The sequence below is a fragment of the Anolis sagrei genome, chromosome X (genome assembly GCF_037176765.1).
Source record: "Anolis sagrei isolate rAnoSag1 chromosome X, rAnoSag1.mat, whole genome shotgun sequence".
NCBI lineage: Eukaryota > Metazoa > Chordata > Lepidosauria > Squamata > Dactyloidae > Anolis > Anolis sagrei.
Genome location: NC_090034.1, coordinates 77,736,109 through 77,752,033, shown reverse-complemented (window position 1 = coordinate 77,752,033; position 15,925 = coordinate 77,736,109). Strand labels below are relative to the sequence as shown.

Genomic DNA, 15,925 nt, shown 5'->3' with positions numbered 1-15,925 from the left:
ATATTAAATCTATTCAGGCAAGAATGCATGTACGTATTGTAATGACTTCCTTTTCTTACAATTAAAGTAATTGGATTATATTTAATGAGCTATTTACATTTAATAATTAAGAAAAGACTTATCTTTCCAGTATTCCCTAAGTGCAACAAACGGAAGGGTGGGGTGGGGTGGGGGGTTCAGACTGGGATATAATTAACAAGCCATAAGTTGAAACTGAAATAGCTGCTGAGCTGTTGTGAAGGAGGCTGCTTTATTTCACTATGGTAATTTAGAATTGCTGTGGAAATAAAAGTGCATCATTTAAAAACTGAATTAAGAGAAAGATAAATTATATTATCCTGGAATTTGCCAGCAGACAAGACCGATAAGCTCTGTAAAGGGAAGTTACATTTGCTTTGCTCTATGTGGGGAGGTGATGTGATTTTTATTATTGTATGCATGCTGATAATTTGTCTAACCTTGGCTCGCGCTTTGTAAGTTGGAGAGCAACACATGCGGCACTGAGGTCATCCGCTAGTCTGATTCTGGTGACAGATTTGATACGATACAAAGCTGAAAACAGCAGCTCACAAGCATAAGATGATCCAAACAAAGTAAGGTTACATATCGACTCTGCATACATTTCAAGGTGTCTTTTTAGGCCAGGAGCCCTTGAAGTGTTTGCCGAGTCTCCCTCCTTTGGAATACCACCTCCCTGGGATTGACTACTGGCCTCCCAACCAGATCCCAACCAGAGCTGACCCTGCTTAGCTTCCCAGATCAGATGGGACATGGAGTCTTTAAGGTGGGAAGGCTACCTTTCCGGGGCTAGAGAAAGCCACGTTGGCCAGAGGGGGCCCAGTACTTGGAAAGCATAGCTGGGGAGGGAAGGTGAGAAGAACAGTGCTTGTGGGGGGGAGAGAGCACTGACTGGGTGGTGTGGCAAACCCTGTGGGGGAGGTGGCATGGCCAGAAGATCCCCTTGTTGGTCCTGGCCAAGGAAGAAGTAGTGTTGGGGGGATGAGCAAGCACTGAAGGGTGACCAGCACCATGGTGGGGCCAAACCTGGAGAAGGTGGCAGGAATGGGAGCTGGGCGTCCTCTGGTGGACAGCCCCCCCCCCAGCTCCGCCTCTTCGTCCTCCTTGTCCAGGACCAGCTAGGGAAGCCCTCAGCCCTGCTGCCTCCCCTTGGGGCCTGCCGAGCCACCCAGCACCCTTTCCCTCTGCAAACTCTGGGCTATCTCACCTTCTCTCCTAGCCAGGGCCATCTCCAACCTGCATCCTCACTTTTCTGGCCGCCTCCTCCTCCCATCCAGAGGGCAGGCTCCCTCTTGACCCTCCCCCACCCGTCTTGGCCCTCCTCTCTTATGTAGGAAGTAGAGATTCTTCCTATACAGAGAGGGTTCTATGTACTCCCAGAGAGGGCCCTGCGTATCCCCTGTGGCACGAGTGGCACAGGTTCACCACCACTGCTCTAGTTCATGTGTATTTATTTATTTATTTATTTTTGCTTCATTTTTACCCCGCCTTTTTCACCTGAGGGGACTCAAGGCGGCTTACAGCTCCAGGAAGAATTCAATGCCTGTAAAAAAAACCCAACAGTAAACAGTAAAAATGTATCTCACAGTTAAAACTATTAACAGTTAATCAATAAAACACATAAAACCGTATGCAAATTAAAAACATATAAGGGGCATAGTTCAATTCCTCCTCCCATCCAGAGGGCAGGCTCCCTCTTGACCCTCCCCCACCCGTCTTGGCCCTCCTCTCTTTTAAATTTAGAAAATGCAGAGCATATTCTAGATGAAGAAAGCAATATAATAACCCCATGCAAATAAAAACAAACACTCTACAGATGTGGGAAAAATCTGTTTGTAAAAAAATGCATGCCATGAGTATTAACCTACAAAGAGGTTAGTAGTAATAGGGAATATTGTTGGATCTGGACAAAAAAAGAACCAATTTATAGAAAGCTTATTTTTGTCATCACCCATAGATTGCTTATTTTAAATTTAATTTCAATTTTTTTACCACTTGCAAGTGACCATTTGCTTCTTTTAAAAATCTCTTTACAGCTGGTGCTGCAGTTCCGAAGCCATATGAGGGATGAAAGATGAGTCATTCTAGGTATAGCAGTTCTGTACAATAGCCTTCACCTACGGTGTGGAGATCACTTATACTGAAAGAGACTCCAGTATGGCTTTTTCTTTGGCTTTTGAAAACTGGTGATTTCATCATACATTCAAGTACAACTTGGAAGAAAATCCCCATTGAATCTACTCTCAGGTAATTGTTATAGGATTCCAACCATGTAATTTGCATCCTCTGCTTATATGTTTCTAATGTTGTAGAATAGGAGAATATCTTTGTCGGTCAGATACATGACTGAAGTGCTGTTCTTGACAATATTGCAGAATAATCTCTCACAGTTTGTGAGACTAGATTGCAGAAAATGGCTTCAGTTTCCAGTAGAGCATCAACACTTCTGCATCAATATCTCTGGCTAACCCAAGATTGAATTCATTGTTTGATGTTGCACTAACATCTGGTAACAATAAAGCACAGATACAAAAACCTGTAATAATTTAGCAGTTCGTGCAGTGTCATACTTTTTTGTCCCTTTGGAGTCTGCAGTATTATTGAGAAGTGGTTGGCACTTCATTGTTGACTTCTGCTCCCCTAGCTTGAGAAGTTTGTGTGGTTTTATTTTAGCACTAGTAGAACTTTATTTTGATTAGGCAATGATTTGTAAGGATATATTTGTAGCAATGTGAAATCTGTTGGAAAGCTCCCCAAAATGAGGAGTTTGTGAATTGTAGAGTGTTTTTTGATACAGAAAAAACTGAAAACATATTCATCATTGCCGCTTCTTTCAAAATGACAGGTGGGAGGCCTTGATGCTATAAGTGTTCCATGTGTGCACCTCTCACCTTATTTATGTCTCAAGGAAAGTTGTTATTAGGGTAACTTACTTTCTTTGTGGCACTGGGAGGCATTACTTTTGCTCCAGAGCTTTGTGTACTACATTTCTCAGCAGCCCTAGCCTGCATAGTTGATGGTGTGGCAGTTCTACCATCTCAGAGAATCACACAGTTCCCCTCTGAAGAAATAGGTGTATCTTAATATTTTAATACCAGAAGAACATGTTCCAGAATTTATTACAAAAATGTAAGAATGGAGGAACAAATATTCTCTGAAGCCAGCTTCACAATGTGTATATTCATGAGAAAATGAATGTACCGTGGTTCCTTTTAGACCAGCATGCTACTTTGACACAGTTGTTGATATTCATAAACAAATGTGACTTTTAATAATAATTAATAATAATTAAATGTCATTCTGTCAATATGGGATTCCTGTAAAAACTAAATTTTCAGTGATAGGACTTGTGTTTTGTAGCAAGTTAGTTACTTAGACATAGGGTGCTAAGACATCAGTGCTCGACCGAGTTACACTCCCCTGAAGACACAGGCCCACAGTCTGGGCATCCTTCTGGATTTATTGTTTTTACACTTGAAGCTCAGGTTTCGGTCATGGCTGGGAGGGCATTACACAATTAAAGCGTGTGCACCAGCTGCAACCGTACCTCGAAAAGCCTGACTAGGCCATGGTGGTCCATGCCTTAGTTACATCTAAAGTGGACAATTGTAATGCATTCTACGTGGGGCTGCTTTTGAAGACGACCTGGAAATTGCAATTAGTGCAAAGGTCATCTGCTTTAATAGGAGCTAGCTATAGGGAACATACTATGCTCCTATTAAAGCAACTTCACTGGCTTCCAACAATTTCCTGGGCTCAATTCAAGGTGCAGGTTATTACCCACAAAGCCCTTTATGCTTCGAGTCCATCTTATCTTCGAGACCGCATCTCTTTCTATGAACCGATGCAGGCTTTGAGATCAGCAAGAGGATCCTTCTCTTAGTCCTACCACCATATCAAGTGCAGTTGGTGGGAAAAAGAGAGAAGGGCCTTCTCTGTAGTGGCTCTCCAACTCTGGAATACCTTCCCAAAAAAGATTAGGTTAGCCCCTATACTTGAATCCTTCCACTCTAGCCTAAAAACATGGATTTTTTAAGCAGGCCTTTGTCCTTGAGTAGGTTAAAATGGACCTATATTAGGTTGACAGTATTAGGTTGGCACTTTAGTTGTATATTAATGGCAGCTAGTTTTGACCATTGATGGTAAATATTTTTAAATTGTGTATTTTGTAATACTTTATGTATTGATAGTGGTTGTTTGTAAGTTTTATGTGATACTGCTTTATACTCATGTACTGTTGATGTTTGTACTGCACTTGCAGTGCCTTGTTAGCCGCCCCAAGTCCCTTTTTGGGAGATGGAGGCGAGATACAAATTATTACTATTACTATTATTAATCTATTCTGGTTTTTCACGAAATTCATATTCTAAAAACAGAGATTTAAAAGGAATGGCTTCATCATATCAGGTTTTTCTTACATTTTTTTCTTGCATGCAGTACTAATTCAGATTCAGATTCCAGAGGCTCTGGCTACTTGAAAACTATGATCCATGGATATAACATGGATTAGGTGCTCATGACGTATGTGAAAGTATAGGTTGTGGCACCATCTGACAACTGCTTCATAGTTTCCACTTGGGCACTGATGGCTGAGGCTCCTCCCTTGCGCAGGTCTCTAATTGCAGTGCCCAAATGTATGGCATGCTCTTTCTTCTTTGAGGCCATGCCTGAGAATGTCGTTGTCATCTCTTAACAGAACTTCTTTCCTGAACTTCCTTTTTGAATTTTTTCTTCAGTGCATTTTTTTATTTTTATCCCAACTTCTCAGAATTGCACAAAGCTAGCCTCTTGCTGGCTGTTTCACAGAGGAACTGTTAACTGCTGAGAGGAGCTTCAAAACTTAAAAGGTTTTGTGTCCTAAGATGTTGGAAGGAACATTTGGTTTGTGTGGGCAGAATGAAATGAGATCTTTCAGTTCAGTGGCCTGGTGGGCTTTTCTAGTTTGATCTCTCTTCTTTTTCTGAACCTTCTGATGTGTATGAGGCAGGTTTAGGTATTCTTTGAAACTGACCCTGAGACCCTCCTGAGGTATCCTGGTGGCTCATTCTGTGTCACTTCAGGATATAAAAGGGGTTGGGTAAGTGTTATCATGGGAACTCTTCCCTTGAGTGTTTGAAATTATTAGAGAACTCTTGAAAGCTTCTTCCAAAATGCATTCCAGGATAATTGCTTCTCTCTTTTCAACAGCCTCGAGCTCTGTTTAGTGGCATTTTCTAATTTAGTGACAAAACTAATTGATCTATACTTTTTCAATATGTGAAGGTTGCTGGTGAGGCTGATTTCTTTTCTTCATCTTGCTTTTCACACATTCTTAGTACGTGATTCTGGAGGCACTTGCTGTTTACTTTGTCTCTTGTATGTAAACACACAACTAAAGTAGAATTGTGGAGTGTAGGTCTGTCATTTGCGGGTGTCACAGTGGTCTGTGGAAGTCAGAGCCATGGCCAGAAAAATACACTGCCTACCGGTCAGATACATGCCCACAAACACTTTTCTCTTTCGTGATCCCTGAGAAATGCACACAAATGGTAGTGATTGATGCGCATGCACAGCAATTCGGAATCTTCTAACAAGCTCTCTAGCTCCAGGTGGCTATGGCCCCGTCCATCTTCCCCAGAAGGTAAGGAGGGCCTGGGCAGGGCTGTAAGCTTCGTTCCTTTTTTCCTACCTTGCAGCCGCAGCGTTTAGGAACTTCCTCTCTATTCATTTACTCTTATATTTGACCTCCAATTGTTTGAATGTACTGCTGACCTGCCAAACAGCTTACCTGAAAGTTGACAGTTTGAAGCTGTGAGTTGGGGTCAGCTCCCGCTGTTAGCCCTAGCTCCTGCCAACCTAACAGTTCAATAACATGCAAATGTGAATAGATCAACAGGTACCGCTTCGGCAGGAAGGTAATAAAGACACCCATGCTGGTAATGTGACCAGGAGGTGTCTACAGACAACAGACTCCTTGGCTTGGAAATGGAAAAAGAGCATCTCCCCCTGGCCAGAGTTGAGCACAACCTCCAGAAGCTGGAGATGGAAGCCTTTACCTTTGTTCTGTGTATTTGTGCCATTGTTATTTCACTGTATTAAAGGCATTGGATGTTTGCCTATCTGTATGTGTTGTAATCTGCTCTGAGTCCCCTCGGGGAGATAGAGTGAAATATAAATCAAGTGGTGTTGTTCTTGAATCCCATTCTTTCCCAGTTCAGGTTTCATTGGATTATTTACTTCAAACGTTCTTTTGCAACTCAGAACTGTAAGTCTGTCTTTCTCCAGCCCTCTTTCACCATTCTCTCAATGCCAATACCACCAAGATAGTCCATTGAGACAGAAGAAAAGGAAAGCAAGACTAGGTTCAGCTCCCATAAAAAGACTTTGCAAAAAAGGAGCTTCTTTGTGGGAGGCTTTGTTAACTATGATGTGCCTGTACAAAAGTCTAAAAAGTAACATCATATAAAAGAACTGAAAGTTGTAATCTCGATGCAGTCCTTTTCCCATAAATATCAGTGTTGAAACATGCTTTTGACTTCCTCCAGAAGTTTCCTATGTGCAGCTTTTCTTACAGTTACGGTAGGAAAGGGTGGGGTCCTTCCTTCCTATTTTGCTGATTGTACTGAAATGGGGATGGCAGGAACTCAGCAGTATGTTATCAAAATATTGTTCATTCAAGGTAACTCTTTTCAATGAGTTTATCTGGTTTTTGATAGTGACAGAATAGGGACTTGTCTTGTTTATGTGTGTACTTGCTTGCATACGTGGTGTTATTTTTAAATGCTTTTTAATAACTATAATGTTCCCCAAAGGCCTTCTGTGTTACTCATGTCTGCTGTAAACTGTGCTCCTTCATAACTATTTCTTGGTAACTAGATGGATCTTGAATATCGGTAAACCCTGCAGGTCAGTAATGTGATGTTTCCTTCAGTCAAATCTGTTACGTTCACATTGCGTACAAGAGGGATGCTTCAGCTTTCAACATGGCTGTTCGGAAATGCTAGAAATAGATAGCCAGCCATGTATATAAACTTCGTGGACTACGACTGAGCCATTTCTGCTTTCTGAAGCTTAAAATAGCTGCCACTGGGGATTACACCGATGTATAACTTGAGGTATAGCCTCTTGCTACAGTGGAGAAAGCCAGTTGTTGGCACAGGTGTTAAGATGCATGCCATTTTGTATTCTGTGACTACTGGTCATTTGTTATGAGGATGCCCACATGCAGTTGACTGAGAGTTCTGTTACTTCTTTTCTTTGCTAGTGCAATGCTGGTAGACGTTTTCAGAGAAAACTACGTTTGAAAAAGCTGTAGATCTGAAGACAAGAGCAAATAAATTATCATTCCATGTTCTCTGCAAAGTGGGGGAAGACAGCAATATGTTATTATTATTATTTCACAGTTTTGTATACCGAGCTTCTCAACCTCGTCGAGGGACTCAGCCCGGTTTACAGCCATAAAAACATATACATTCATTCTTGTAGTGCTGTCTATAAATAACAGGTGGGGAAGGGGATTTCTATGTCTTTCTCTCTTACTTGACTGTTAGAACGTGTTAGCACTTCTGTTTCCTTTTGTGTATGTATGCTATTTCCTTTTTTAACATTTGCCTTTCCCCTCTCTTGCATTTCTATCATTCTTGCTTATGTATTTATGTAAAGGGAGTGTACCATTCCATAGTCTTAGGCTGAGTCCAGAATACTCCCACTCTGTCTCTTGTGATGTTAAATGGCCTATAGGACAGGCATGGGCAAATTCCGGTCCTGCTGGTGTTTTGGACTAACAGTGTCAGGCCCCCTGATTTTCCCCCTCAGCTGGCTCACAGGAGACATGCATAACATGGTGGTTTTGTTTTTGGATTTTTGAGAAGATGTTGATTGGAGTTGTGTTGTCCAGTGCAGGAAGTGGGCTTCAAAGAGGGTTGTATCAGAGGTAGCGTTGCTTAAAAATTTGCCTGTACAATATTTTTGCAGCTCCTATTGTCTCCAAATCGGAAAAGATTTTGGTATTTCCATATCATGGCCCATGTCTCTCTTCCATCCCAGTGAGGATGTTTAGAACAGGGTCCTGGGGATATCAGTGCTACATTTTACAAAAGCTTTGGAGTGTGTAGTGTATAGTGCGCAAGCATTCCTCTTTATTAATGAACCCTCTGAAAATGAAGCTTTTTAAGATAAAGTTTTCAACCACACATGGCTACAGATCAAACAGGAGAGTGATTTTTCAGGTAGATAAGAAAGGGTTTGCTGGAACGAATATATAGGCATTTCTGGAGATATACATATGCAAAAGTGGCTGCAGGGGATTCCCAGAGCCCTCTCCCAACTCAGTAGGATATTGGTTAATCCTGTGCTTTCAGGTTTTCACTGACTCAGCCTGAGTCCTTCAACAGATGTGTGTTGCCCTTCCATGAGAGTCTGCTCCAATCTTTTTTTTTAAAAGATTTTTTTTTGTCGTGTCAGGAACGACTTGAGAAACCGCAAGTCGCTTCTGGTGTGAGAAAATTGGCCGTCTGCAAGGACGTTGCCTAGGGGACGCCCGGACGATTTGATGTTTTTATCATCCTTGTGGGAGGCTTCTCTCATGCCCCCGCATGAGGAGCTGGAGTTGATAGAGGGAGCTCATCCGCCTCTCCCCGGATTTGAACTTGCGACCTGTCAGTCTTCAGTCCTGCCGGCACAGGGGTTTAACCCACTGTGCCACCGGGGGCTCCTTTTAAGATTAATCTACCCTAACAGAGTACCTATTAGTGCATTCGGGACTTACCTTGATCTGTTTCAAGTCCCGGCTTTCGATGGGCCCCTCGATCAGTTTTCATTTGAGCCTCCTGAAATTGGGAGGTCAGATATTTGTTTTTTGTTTTCACAGCCAAAAGATCCATTTTCTTTTAGTCCGTTATTGGCCCAAAGCACCCAGGTCTACAGGTGCAGGCTTTGGACCTACGCATCTGGGCCTTGCAGGGCGCTTAGGCCCAAAGCGCCAGGATGCCTGCAGCCGAGCACCAAGCAAGGAGTGCTCCTTACTTGGTGCTTGACTGCAGGCCCTGCCAGGCCCGGGTGTGTAAGCCCAAAACCTGCATCCATAGACCCGGGCGCTCCCGCCTGCCTTTCGTATCAATTGCATTTTCGGTCCAGGAGAGGCCTTTCCGTTTTGTGTCATCCAAATGGACGGAACGAAACAGAAACATGAATCAAACAAATGGGACAAATTTTGGGCCCATGACTAATAAATATACAGACTTCAAGCTAGCTGCACCTTTTCCTCAGCAAGAAAACAAGTTTGCACTTGCTGCACATATAATCCAAAAGATCCTTTTGGCAAGAAGGCGGACTAGGCAAAGCTGTTACCATTTTCATCATCCTACACAGGCAGCAGCACAACTCCCCAGGATTTCATCACAAAGACCTCACAAATGCCAGAAAAAAAGACAGGTTTGCTCTTCCAACTTGTTGAGCTCCAGACACTGAGGCAGCTGTCCCCAATGAAGTAACCAAGTGAGCATAAGACCACTTCCCCATATATCATGTACTCAGGGACATTTTGTCTTGAATAAAATAGTTAGTTTTGAATAGAAAGGTCTTTGAAATGCGTTGAATTGTTTTTTTTGTGTGTGTGCTGTAGGAATCTTGTCCTATCCTTTCCAAGTTATTTCTATTTCTGTACTAGATAGACTGTTAAATAAGTAAGGGTTAGGAACAAGCCTTTTTAGTGCTCTGAGAAATAGCGGAGTGTATGTGTGAGTGTTTGTACATGCCTTCTAGTTGCCTGTCAACTTACAATGACTTAATTAATTTCATATGTTTTCTTAGGCAAGGAATACTGAAGTAGTTTTGCCATTTCATTCCTCTGAAATATTGACTGGAACAACACCTGGTATTTGTTGGTGTTTCCCATCAAAGTACTAACCTAGACTGAGCCTGTTTACTTCCAGGATCAGGTGGGATGAGGTTCCTTTAGGTATTTTGGCCAGAGAAAGTTCCCAGACTTAAAAATATGCAATACTGAAGAGTGTTGTGTTCCCTACAACTCCATGGCATCACATTCATAGGCACTTTGCCATATGAGATATTCAAATGTGATTGAAAAACTTTTAATGTAAAGCCCAAAGGTATTTGTTTACAAAGACTGAAGGTGAATGCAACAATGATGCTATGCGCAGCCATTTTGGTAAAGTCGCTGCAAACAGATCTAGAATGAATAACGGAACCCCCTGTTGCTAAATAGGTGTTCTCCTCCCACCCCGCTTGCAATGTGTATTGTCATTAGACAAATCTAACTCTTCACTGTGTATGGAGAGAAAGTTTAATATATTCTTTAGAAATTGGATTGCAGATTAGAGAATTGGGAGAAGTATGTCATTCTGTTAGCAAAATACTCTAACTTCGCATTTCTGGAAACGTGAAACATGTTTGCAGAGGTTTGTCTCTATCCAAAACATTTTAATAAAAGTTTTTTTTTTAAAAAAAGCAATACAATTGGATGAAGTAATCTTTATGCATAGTAGTGACAAGAGAAAGATTAAAAAAACCATCAAAACCTTTTTTTTTACAAATTTCCAAATAACATGTTATATATTTTATCAATAATCACTATCTAAAATGCAGATTTAGCATCTTTTTATCTAGAATTTAGAAACCTAAAATACTCCGAAATGTGAAATGTATTCGTTCAAAATTGCAACGTAGAGGATAGTTATACTTTCTTGCAATTATACCATTGGAAGTATGTATATACTTCTGTTCCATTTTGTGAGTCAAATGGATCACATGTTGGATAGCTTCCTTGTGTTGAATGATTTGTCCCCCCTCCCCCGTGTCTTTCCCCTTATCCCCAATTTTCTCTTCTCACTTTTTTCTCTTCCTCTTTCTTTTTACCTTTGTGCATGTGAACCTCACATTTTCTTTGAAAAGTGCATCTAGAGGCACTTTTTCAAATAGTGCATTCCTTGGGTTGTTGTAGGTTTTTTCGGGCTATATGGCCATGTTCTAGAAGCATTCTCTCCTGACGTTTCGCCTACATCTATAGCAAGCATCCTCAGAGGTTGTGAGGTTTGTTGGAACTAGGAAAATTGGGTTTATATATCTGTGGAATGTCCAGGGTGGGACAAAGAACTCTTGTCTGCTGGAGCTAGGTGTGAATGTTTCAACTGGCCACCTTGATTAGCATTTGATGGTCTGGCAATTTATTGGTGTGGTTTGTTACTCCCAAAAATCTCTTGACAGTTCCAATCCATTTTCAGAATCCATTGGCTTTTCTTTACTTCAGATGTCAATGTGAGAGCCTCGAATTCTGGTCCTCTTCAGATAATTTGAGATCTTCTACTGAGCAAGTCCTTAGGATGCTCATGGCCTTTGGACAGTAGCTAAAACATCCTGAATCTCTAGCTGCTGGCTCTGTTTTTAAAAGAATTCAAGTAGCCCAAATTCCTGCAGGTTTGATCTTTATGCAGCCATCATTTTTAAAGATTGCTAGTATCTCAGAGGTTGTTCCTTCTTCAGTTCCTTTTACATCTAAAAAACAGAACTTTCATAAAATTCAGAAAGCCGCACTGGTCATATTGCTGAAACACCCTATACCAAATGCCACTTCAGTTGATACAGCAAAGAGCAAGTTGGCTCAAAAGCAACAATCTGTTCATTGTGATATGGAAGGAAGAAAATTGAACACTATATAGTAAGGAAATCCTCTGTTACTCTTATCTTTGCAGATAGGTGCCCACACAGGCTTCATAATCAGAACTGAGCAAATAGTTGAGGTTTAGGTGTATATATGGATGGAAATGGGGTAAGATTAATGCCAACAAGATTGCTCATATCTAGAAGGTTCTGAATGCTGAATTGTAGAGGTACAGGGAACCCATTTATATGTAAGTAATCTGTTCTTTTTGCAGTGCTGTTACAACATCTGTATGCTGCCACTAAATAGAAACATTTAAAAAAATATGGCATGGAAATGCCACTTAGCCATAATGCTGTTATCTTGTTGTCAGTTGATTTTGCTAAATTAAATTACTGTGTGCAGCTTTATGGCCCTTTCCTTATAACATATTGTCAGCCTTTTATTTGGATTTAATAACAAATCTGGTTTCATTAGACATTATGAAGAAAAGGAACAGTTTAGTGCTATGTGTCTAGGTTCTTTGTAGTACTGGATTTGCAACATAGTTCCACGGGTATTCAGTATCAACACAAGCAAGTTCGGTATTTGAATCTGAGTCATACATAGTTTTACATACTTTTCATGTATTATTACTGAGCTAAAGTAGAAATAGAGCGATCATATAAGGATACTATGTTTATTGTCTAGTAATTTTTAATGTATGAGATTTTGTGCATTTTCTTATTTGCTATGTTTATTCTTACTGTGTTTAATTGATTTTTATACCACACTAAGTCTCAAAGCGCAGCAGGTTAAACCGCTGAGTTGCTGAACTTGCTGACTGAAAGGTTGCCAATTTGAATCTGGGAGCAGGGTGAGTTCCTACAGTTAGGCCCAGCTTCTGCCAACCTAGCAGTTCAGAAACAAGCAAATATGAGTAGATCAATAGGTACTACTTTTGCGGGAAGGTAACGGTGCTCCATGAAGTCATGCTGGCCACATGACCTCAGAGGTGTCTATGGACAACAGCTCTTTGGTTTAGAAATGGAGTTGAGCACCAACCCTCAGAGTCGAATATGACTAGACTTAATGTCAGGGGAAACCTTTACCTTAAGACTCACTTATTCTCTGGCAGCTTCAGAATGTGCCCACCACCACCAACATAGTGGAGTTCAGATACTGAGCATATCTCTAGTGTTGTAGAAATTGTAAACAGTGTTGCTTGCTAGGCCTTTAGCCCTATAGATAGGAGCCCCTGGTGGTGCAATGGGTTAAACCCTTGTGCTGGCAGGACTGCAGACCAAAAAGTTGGTGGTTCGAGTCTGGGGAGTGGGGAGATCCTCTCTATTAGCTCCAACTTCCCATGCAGGGACATGACAGAAGCCTCCCACAGTATGGTAACACATCCAGACTTTCTCCTGTCCAGACGGCCAATTCTCTCACACTAGAAGTGGCTCCAGTTGCTCCTAATGCGAAAAAAGCCCTATAGATACGATTTGTCGATGTTACAGTGGGGGTGGAAGCTGTGCAGTCTACCAGATGTGGTTTGACTCCAATTCTCAATACTAGTCACCATTGCCATGCTGACTACAGCTGCTTAGACTCACAGCTCGGTCACGAATAAGAAATGCACAATTCACACTCCTCTTGTGATGGCAGAATGTTGACTGGAATTCAAGGAGCACCCTACTTATTCTGCATTGTGCGGAGTTGTTGCAACAGATACTATCCCCAGAATCAGATCCCCATCTCCCTTATCACTCTGTATCAAACACCTCCATTTCCCTCTTGCATGGCAGGCAGTACATAAGGCACACGTGGAAATGCTGGCTGTGTGATTTTTGGTCGTGTCAGGAGCGACTTGAGAAACTGCAAGTCACTCCTGGTGTGAGAGAATTGGCCATCTGCAAGGATGCTGCCCAGGGGACGCCCGGATGTTTTGATGTTTTATCATCCTTGTGGGAGGCTTCTCTCGTGTCCCCGTATGAGGAGCTGGAGCTGATAGAGGGAGCTCATCCACGCTCTCCCCGGATTCGAACTTGCAACCTGTCAGTATTCAGTCCTGCCAGCACAGGGGTTTAACCCACTGCGCCACCAGGGCTCCGGTGGCTGTGTGATGACTTTACAGTGTTATGCATGTGATCCTATGTCCCACTACAGGATTGCTGTTTTCAGTATGTTGTGTAATTCTGCCTTTCAACAAGATTAAATGCCTGTAATGGCTAAATGGCCATGACAGCCATATGAGTATTGCATTAGAGATCATTCTTGCACAGAGGGAGGTTTGTGAAGGAAAAACCATACACCCTGTTCAGACAAGAGCATGGTGTGTAACTTGGATGAAATCTTTAGCCCCAGTTTTGCACCTGTAAGACAGGTAAAAGACTTGCAAAATTGACATAAGGATGAGTGAAAACTGCTTTGAATACTGAGAAGTACAACCAATTCTGTGAGTGTTAAAAATAGCACTTCGAAGTGTATGTTTACTGTTTACTGTGATTATGAATATAGCACATGGTCTGACCCGTGTAGTACCCAGGCACAGCAAGAGCCATTAGAAAGTGAATGTATTCCTGTCAAGATTTTCTAGCTATTAATTTCTTGAGATTTTTGTAGCATCATGTTATGCACAAAACCTTGGATGCTGTTTTATGCCCTCCAGATCTTGAACTCTACTGCAGTGGCAGGTCATATTTGGAAATTCAGATTTTTGGCTTGGGAGGTAATTAGCAGAAGCTAATATCAGCTTCAGCCCCTTAACGCCCTGATAGAAAAGCATCCAGGAATGACTCCTGGACCTCAGAGATAAGCTGCCAGCTGCCACAGAGACTATAAAAGGATGGTTCAAAGTCAAGTATAAACAGCTGACTTTAAAAAAATGATTCTTGGTTGTTGCTGTTGGTGACAGGAAGCCATGTTCCCCAAGCTGTCAGCTTCCTGCTTCTATTTTTTCTATTCCATCCACAGCAGATCAGAGTGTTTGTCACAAGACAGCTGTCTCCTCCAGCAGAGTTGTTCACCATCTGACCTGGCAGGAGGGAGGCGGGTGCTCCCTCTTCCTCCCAAGAAATGAGCCAACAAATTGCAGCATTCTTTATTTTTACTGGTTGGATCTGTTTTTCATGTGTTCAGAGGAAAAATACAAGTTTGGAAGGTAGACTGATCATTCAAGCATTTAAAATGCTAATTGTGTGTGTGTGTGTGTGAACCCTAAAGGCACCAGATTCTATCAGATCTTTGAAGCTAAGCAGACTCAGCCCCTGGGTGGGAGCCTGCCAATGAATACCTGGTACTGTAGGCTATATTTTGAAGGAAGGAACTGGCAAAACCACCTCTGAGTATTTCTTGCTGAAGAAAACCCTGTGATTTTTTTTTTAGTCACCATAAGTCAACAGAGGACTTGAATTCATATACTTACGTTCACATGTGCCTTTAAGTTCACATGTGCCTGTCCAAACGTATCTCCCTCTGTGAACCATCATGAAGGTTAAGATCTTCTGGGGAGGCCCTGCTCTCGTTCCCACCTGCTTGGCAGGTGCAGTTGGTGGGGACGAGAGACGGGGCCTTCTCAGTGGTGACTCCTCGATACTGGAACTCTGTCACCACTGAGATTAGATCAGTGACCTCCCTCCTGACCTTTAGAAAGAGCAAGAAGCAAATATGGAATATGTGCAATTGACATTTGGAATCATGTAGTTTGGATCATGTAATTTTAATGTTTTTATTAGGTGTTCTTAATTTTTATGTTTTCATGTTTACATGTTCTCTTATCTTAGGGTTAATTGTCTTATTACATTTATGCATAGTTATATGTTTGGTTTAGATTTATTATTGGATTTTTATGTATGCAAGGCATTGACTTTTGCCATTATTTGTTGTAAACCGATTTGAGTGCCCCCAGGGGTGAGAAAAGCAGTATATAAATACAGTAATTAAGGAAGGAAGGAAATAAATAAGTTGCCTATTGATTTATAATAACCCCATAAATTTCACAAGATTTTCTTAGGTAAGGAATATCCAGAGTAGTTTTGCCAGTTCCTTCCTCTGAAATACAGCCTGCAGCACCTGGTTTTATATTTCATGAAACAACTGATAGCTCATGCCTATTGTGAAAAATGTGTCATTTTTATACCAAAACTGTATATCAAAGCACATAACCTCTCAGGAGGCCTGCCATAGATGTGGGTGAAACATCAGGAAATAATGCCTCTGGAATATGGCCGTACACACACAGCAACCCAACTAAAAATACTGTACTGTTTTTAATTTGCAGGTTAACATACTTGCATATGCTTTAATATTAACTTTTGTCATGTTATATAAACAGAT

At 41.5% G+C, this 15,925-nt stretch overlaps 1 protein-coding gene across 1 annotated transcript in view; it reads left to right on the top strand.

Moving 5' to 3' along the window:
- Window positions 1-15,925, top strand: part of WASF2 (WASP family member 2) — a 60,768-nt gene that overhangs the window by 17,566 nt on the left and 27,277 nt on the right. The window contains exon 2 of the mRNA XM_060784381.2: window positions 2,055-2,265. The gene's annotated coding sequence lies outside the window, so the exon portion shown is untranslated. The remainder of the gene's footprint in view (window positions 1-2,054; window positions 2,266-15,925) is intronic.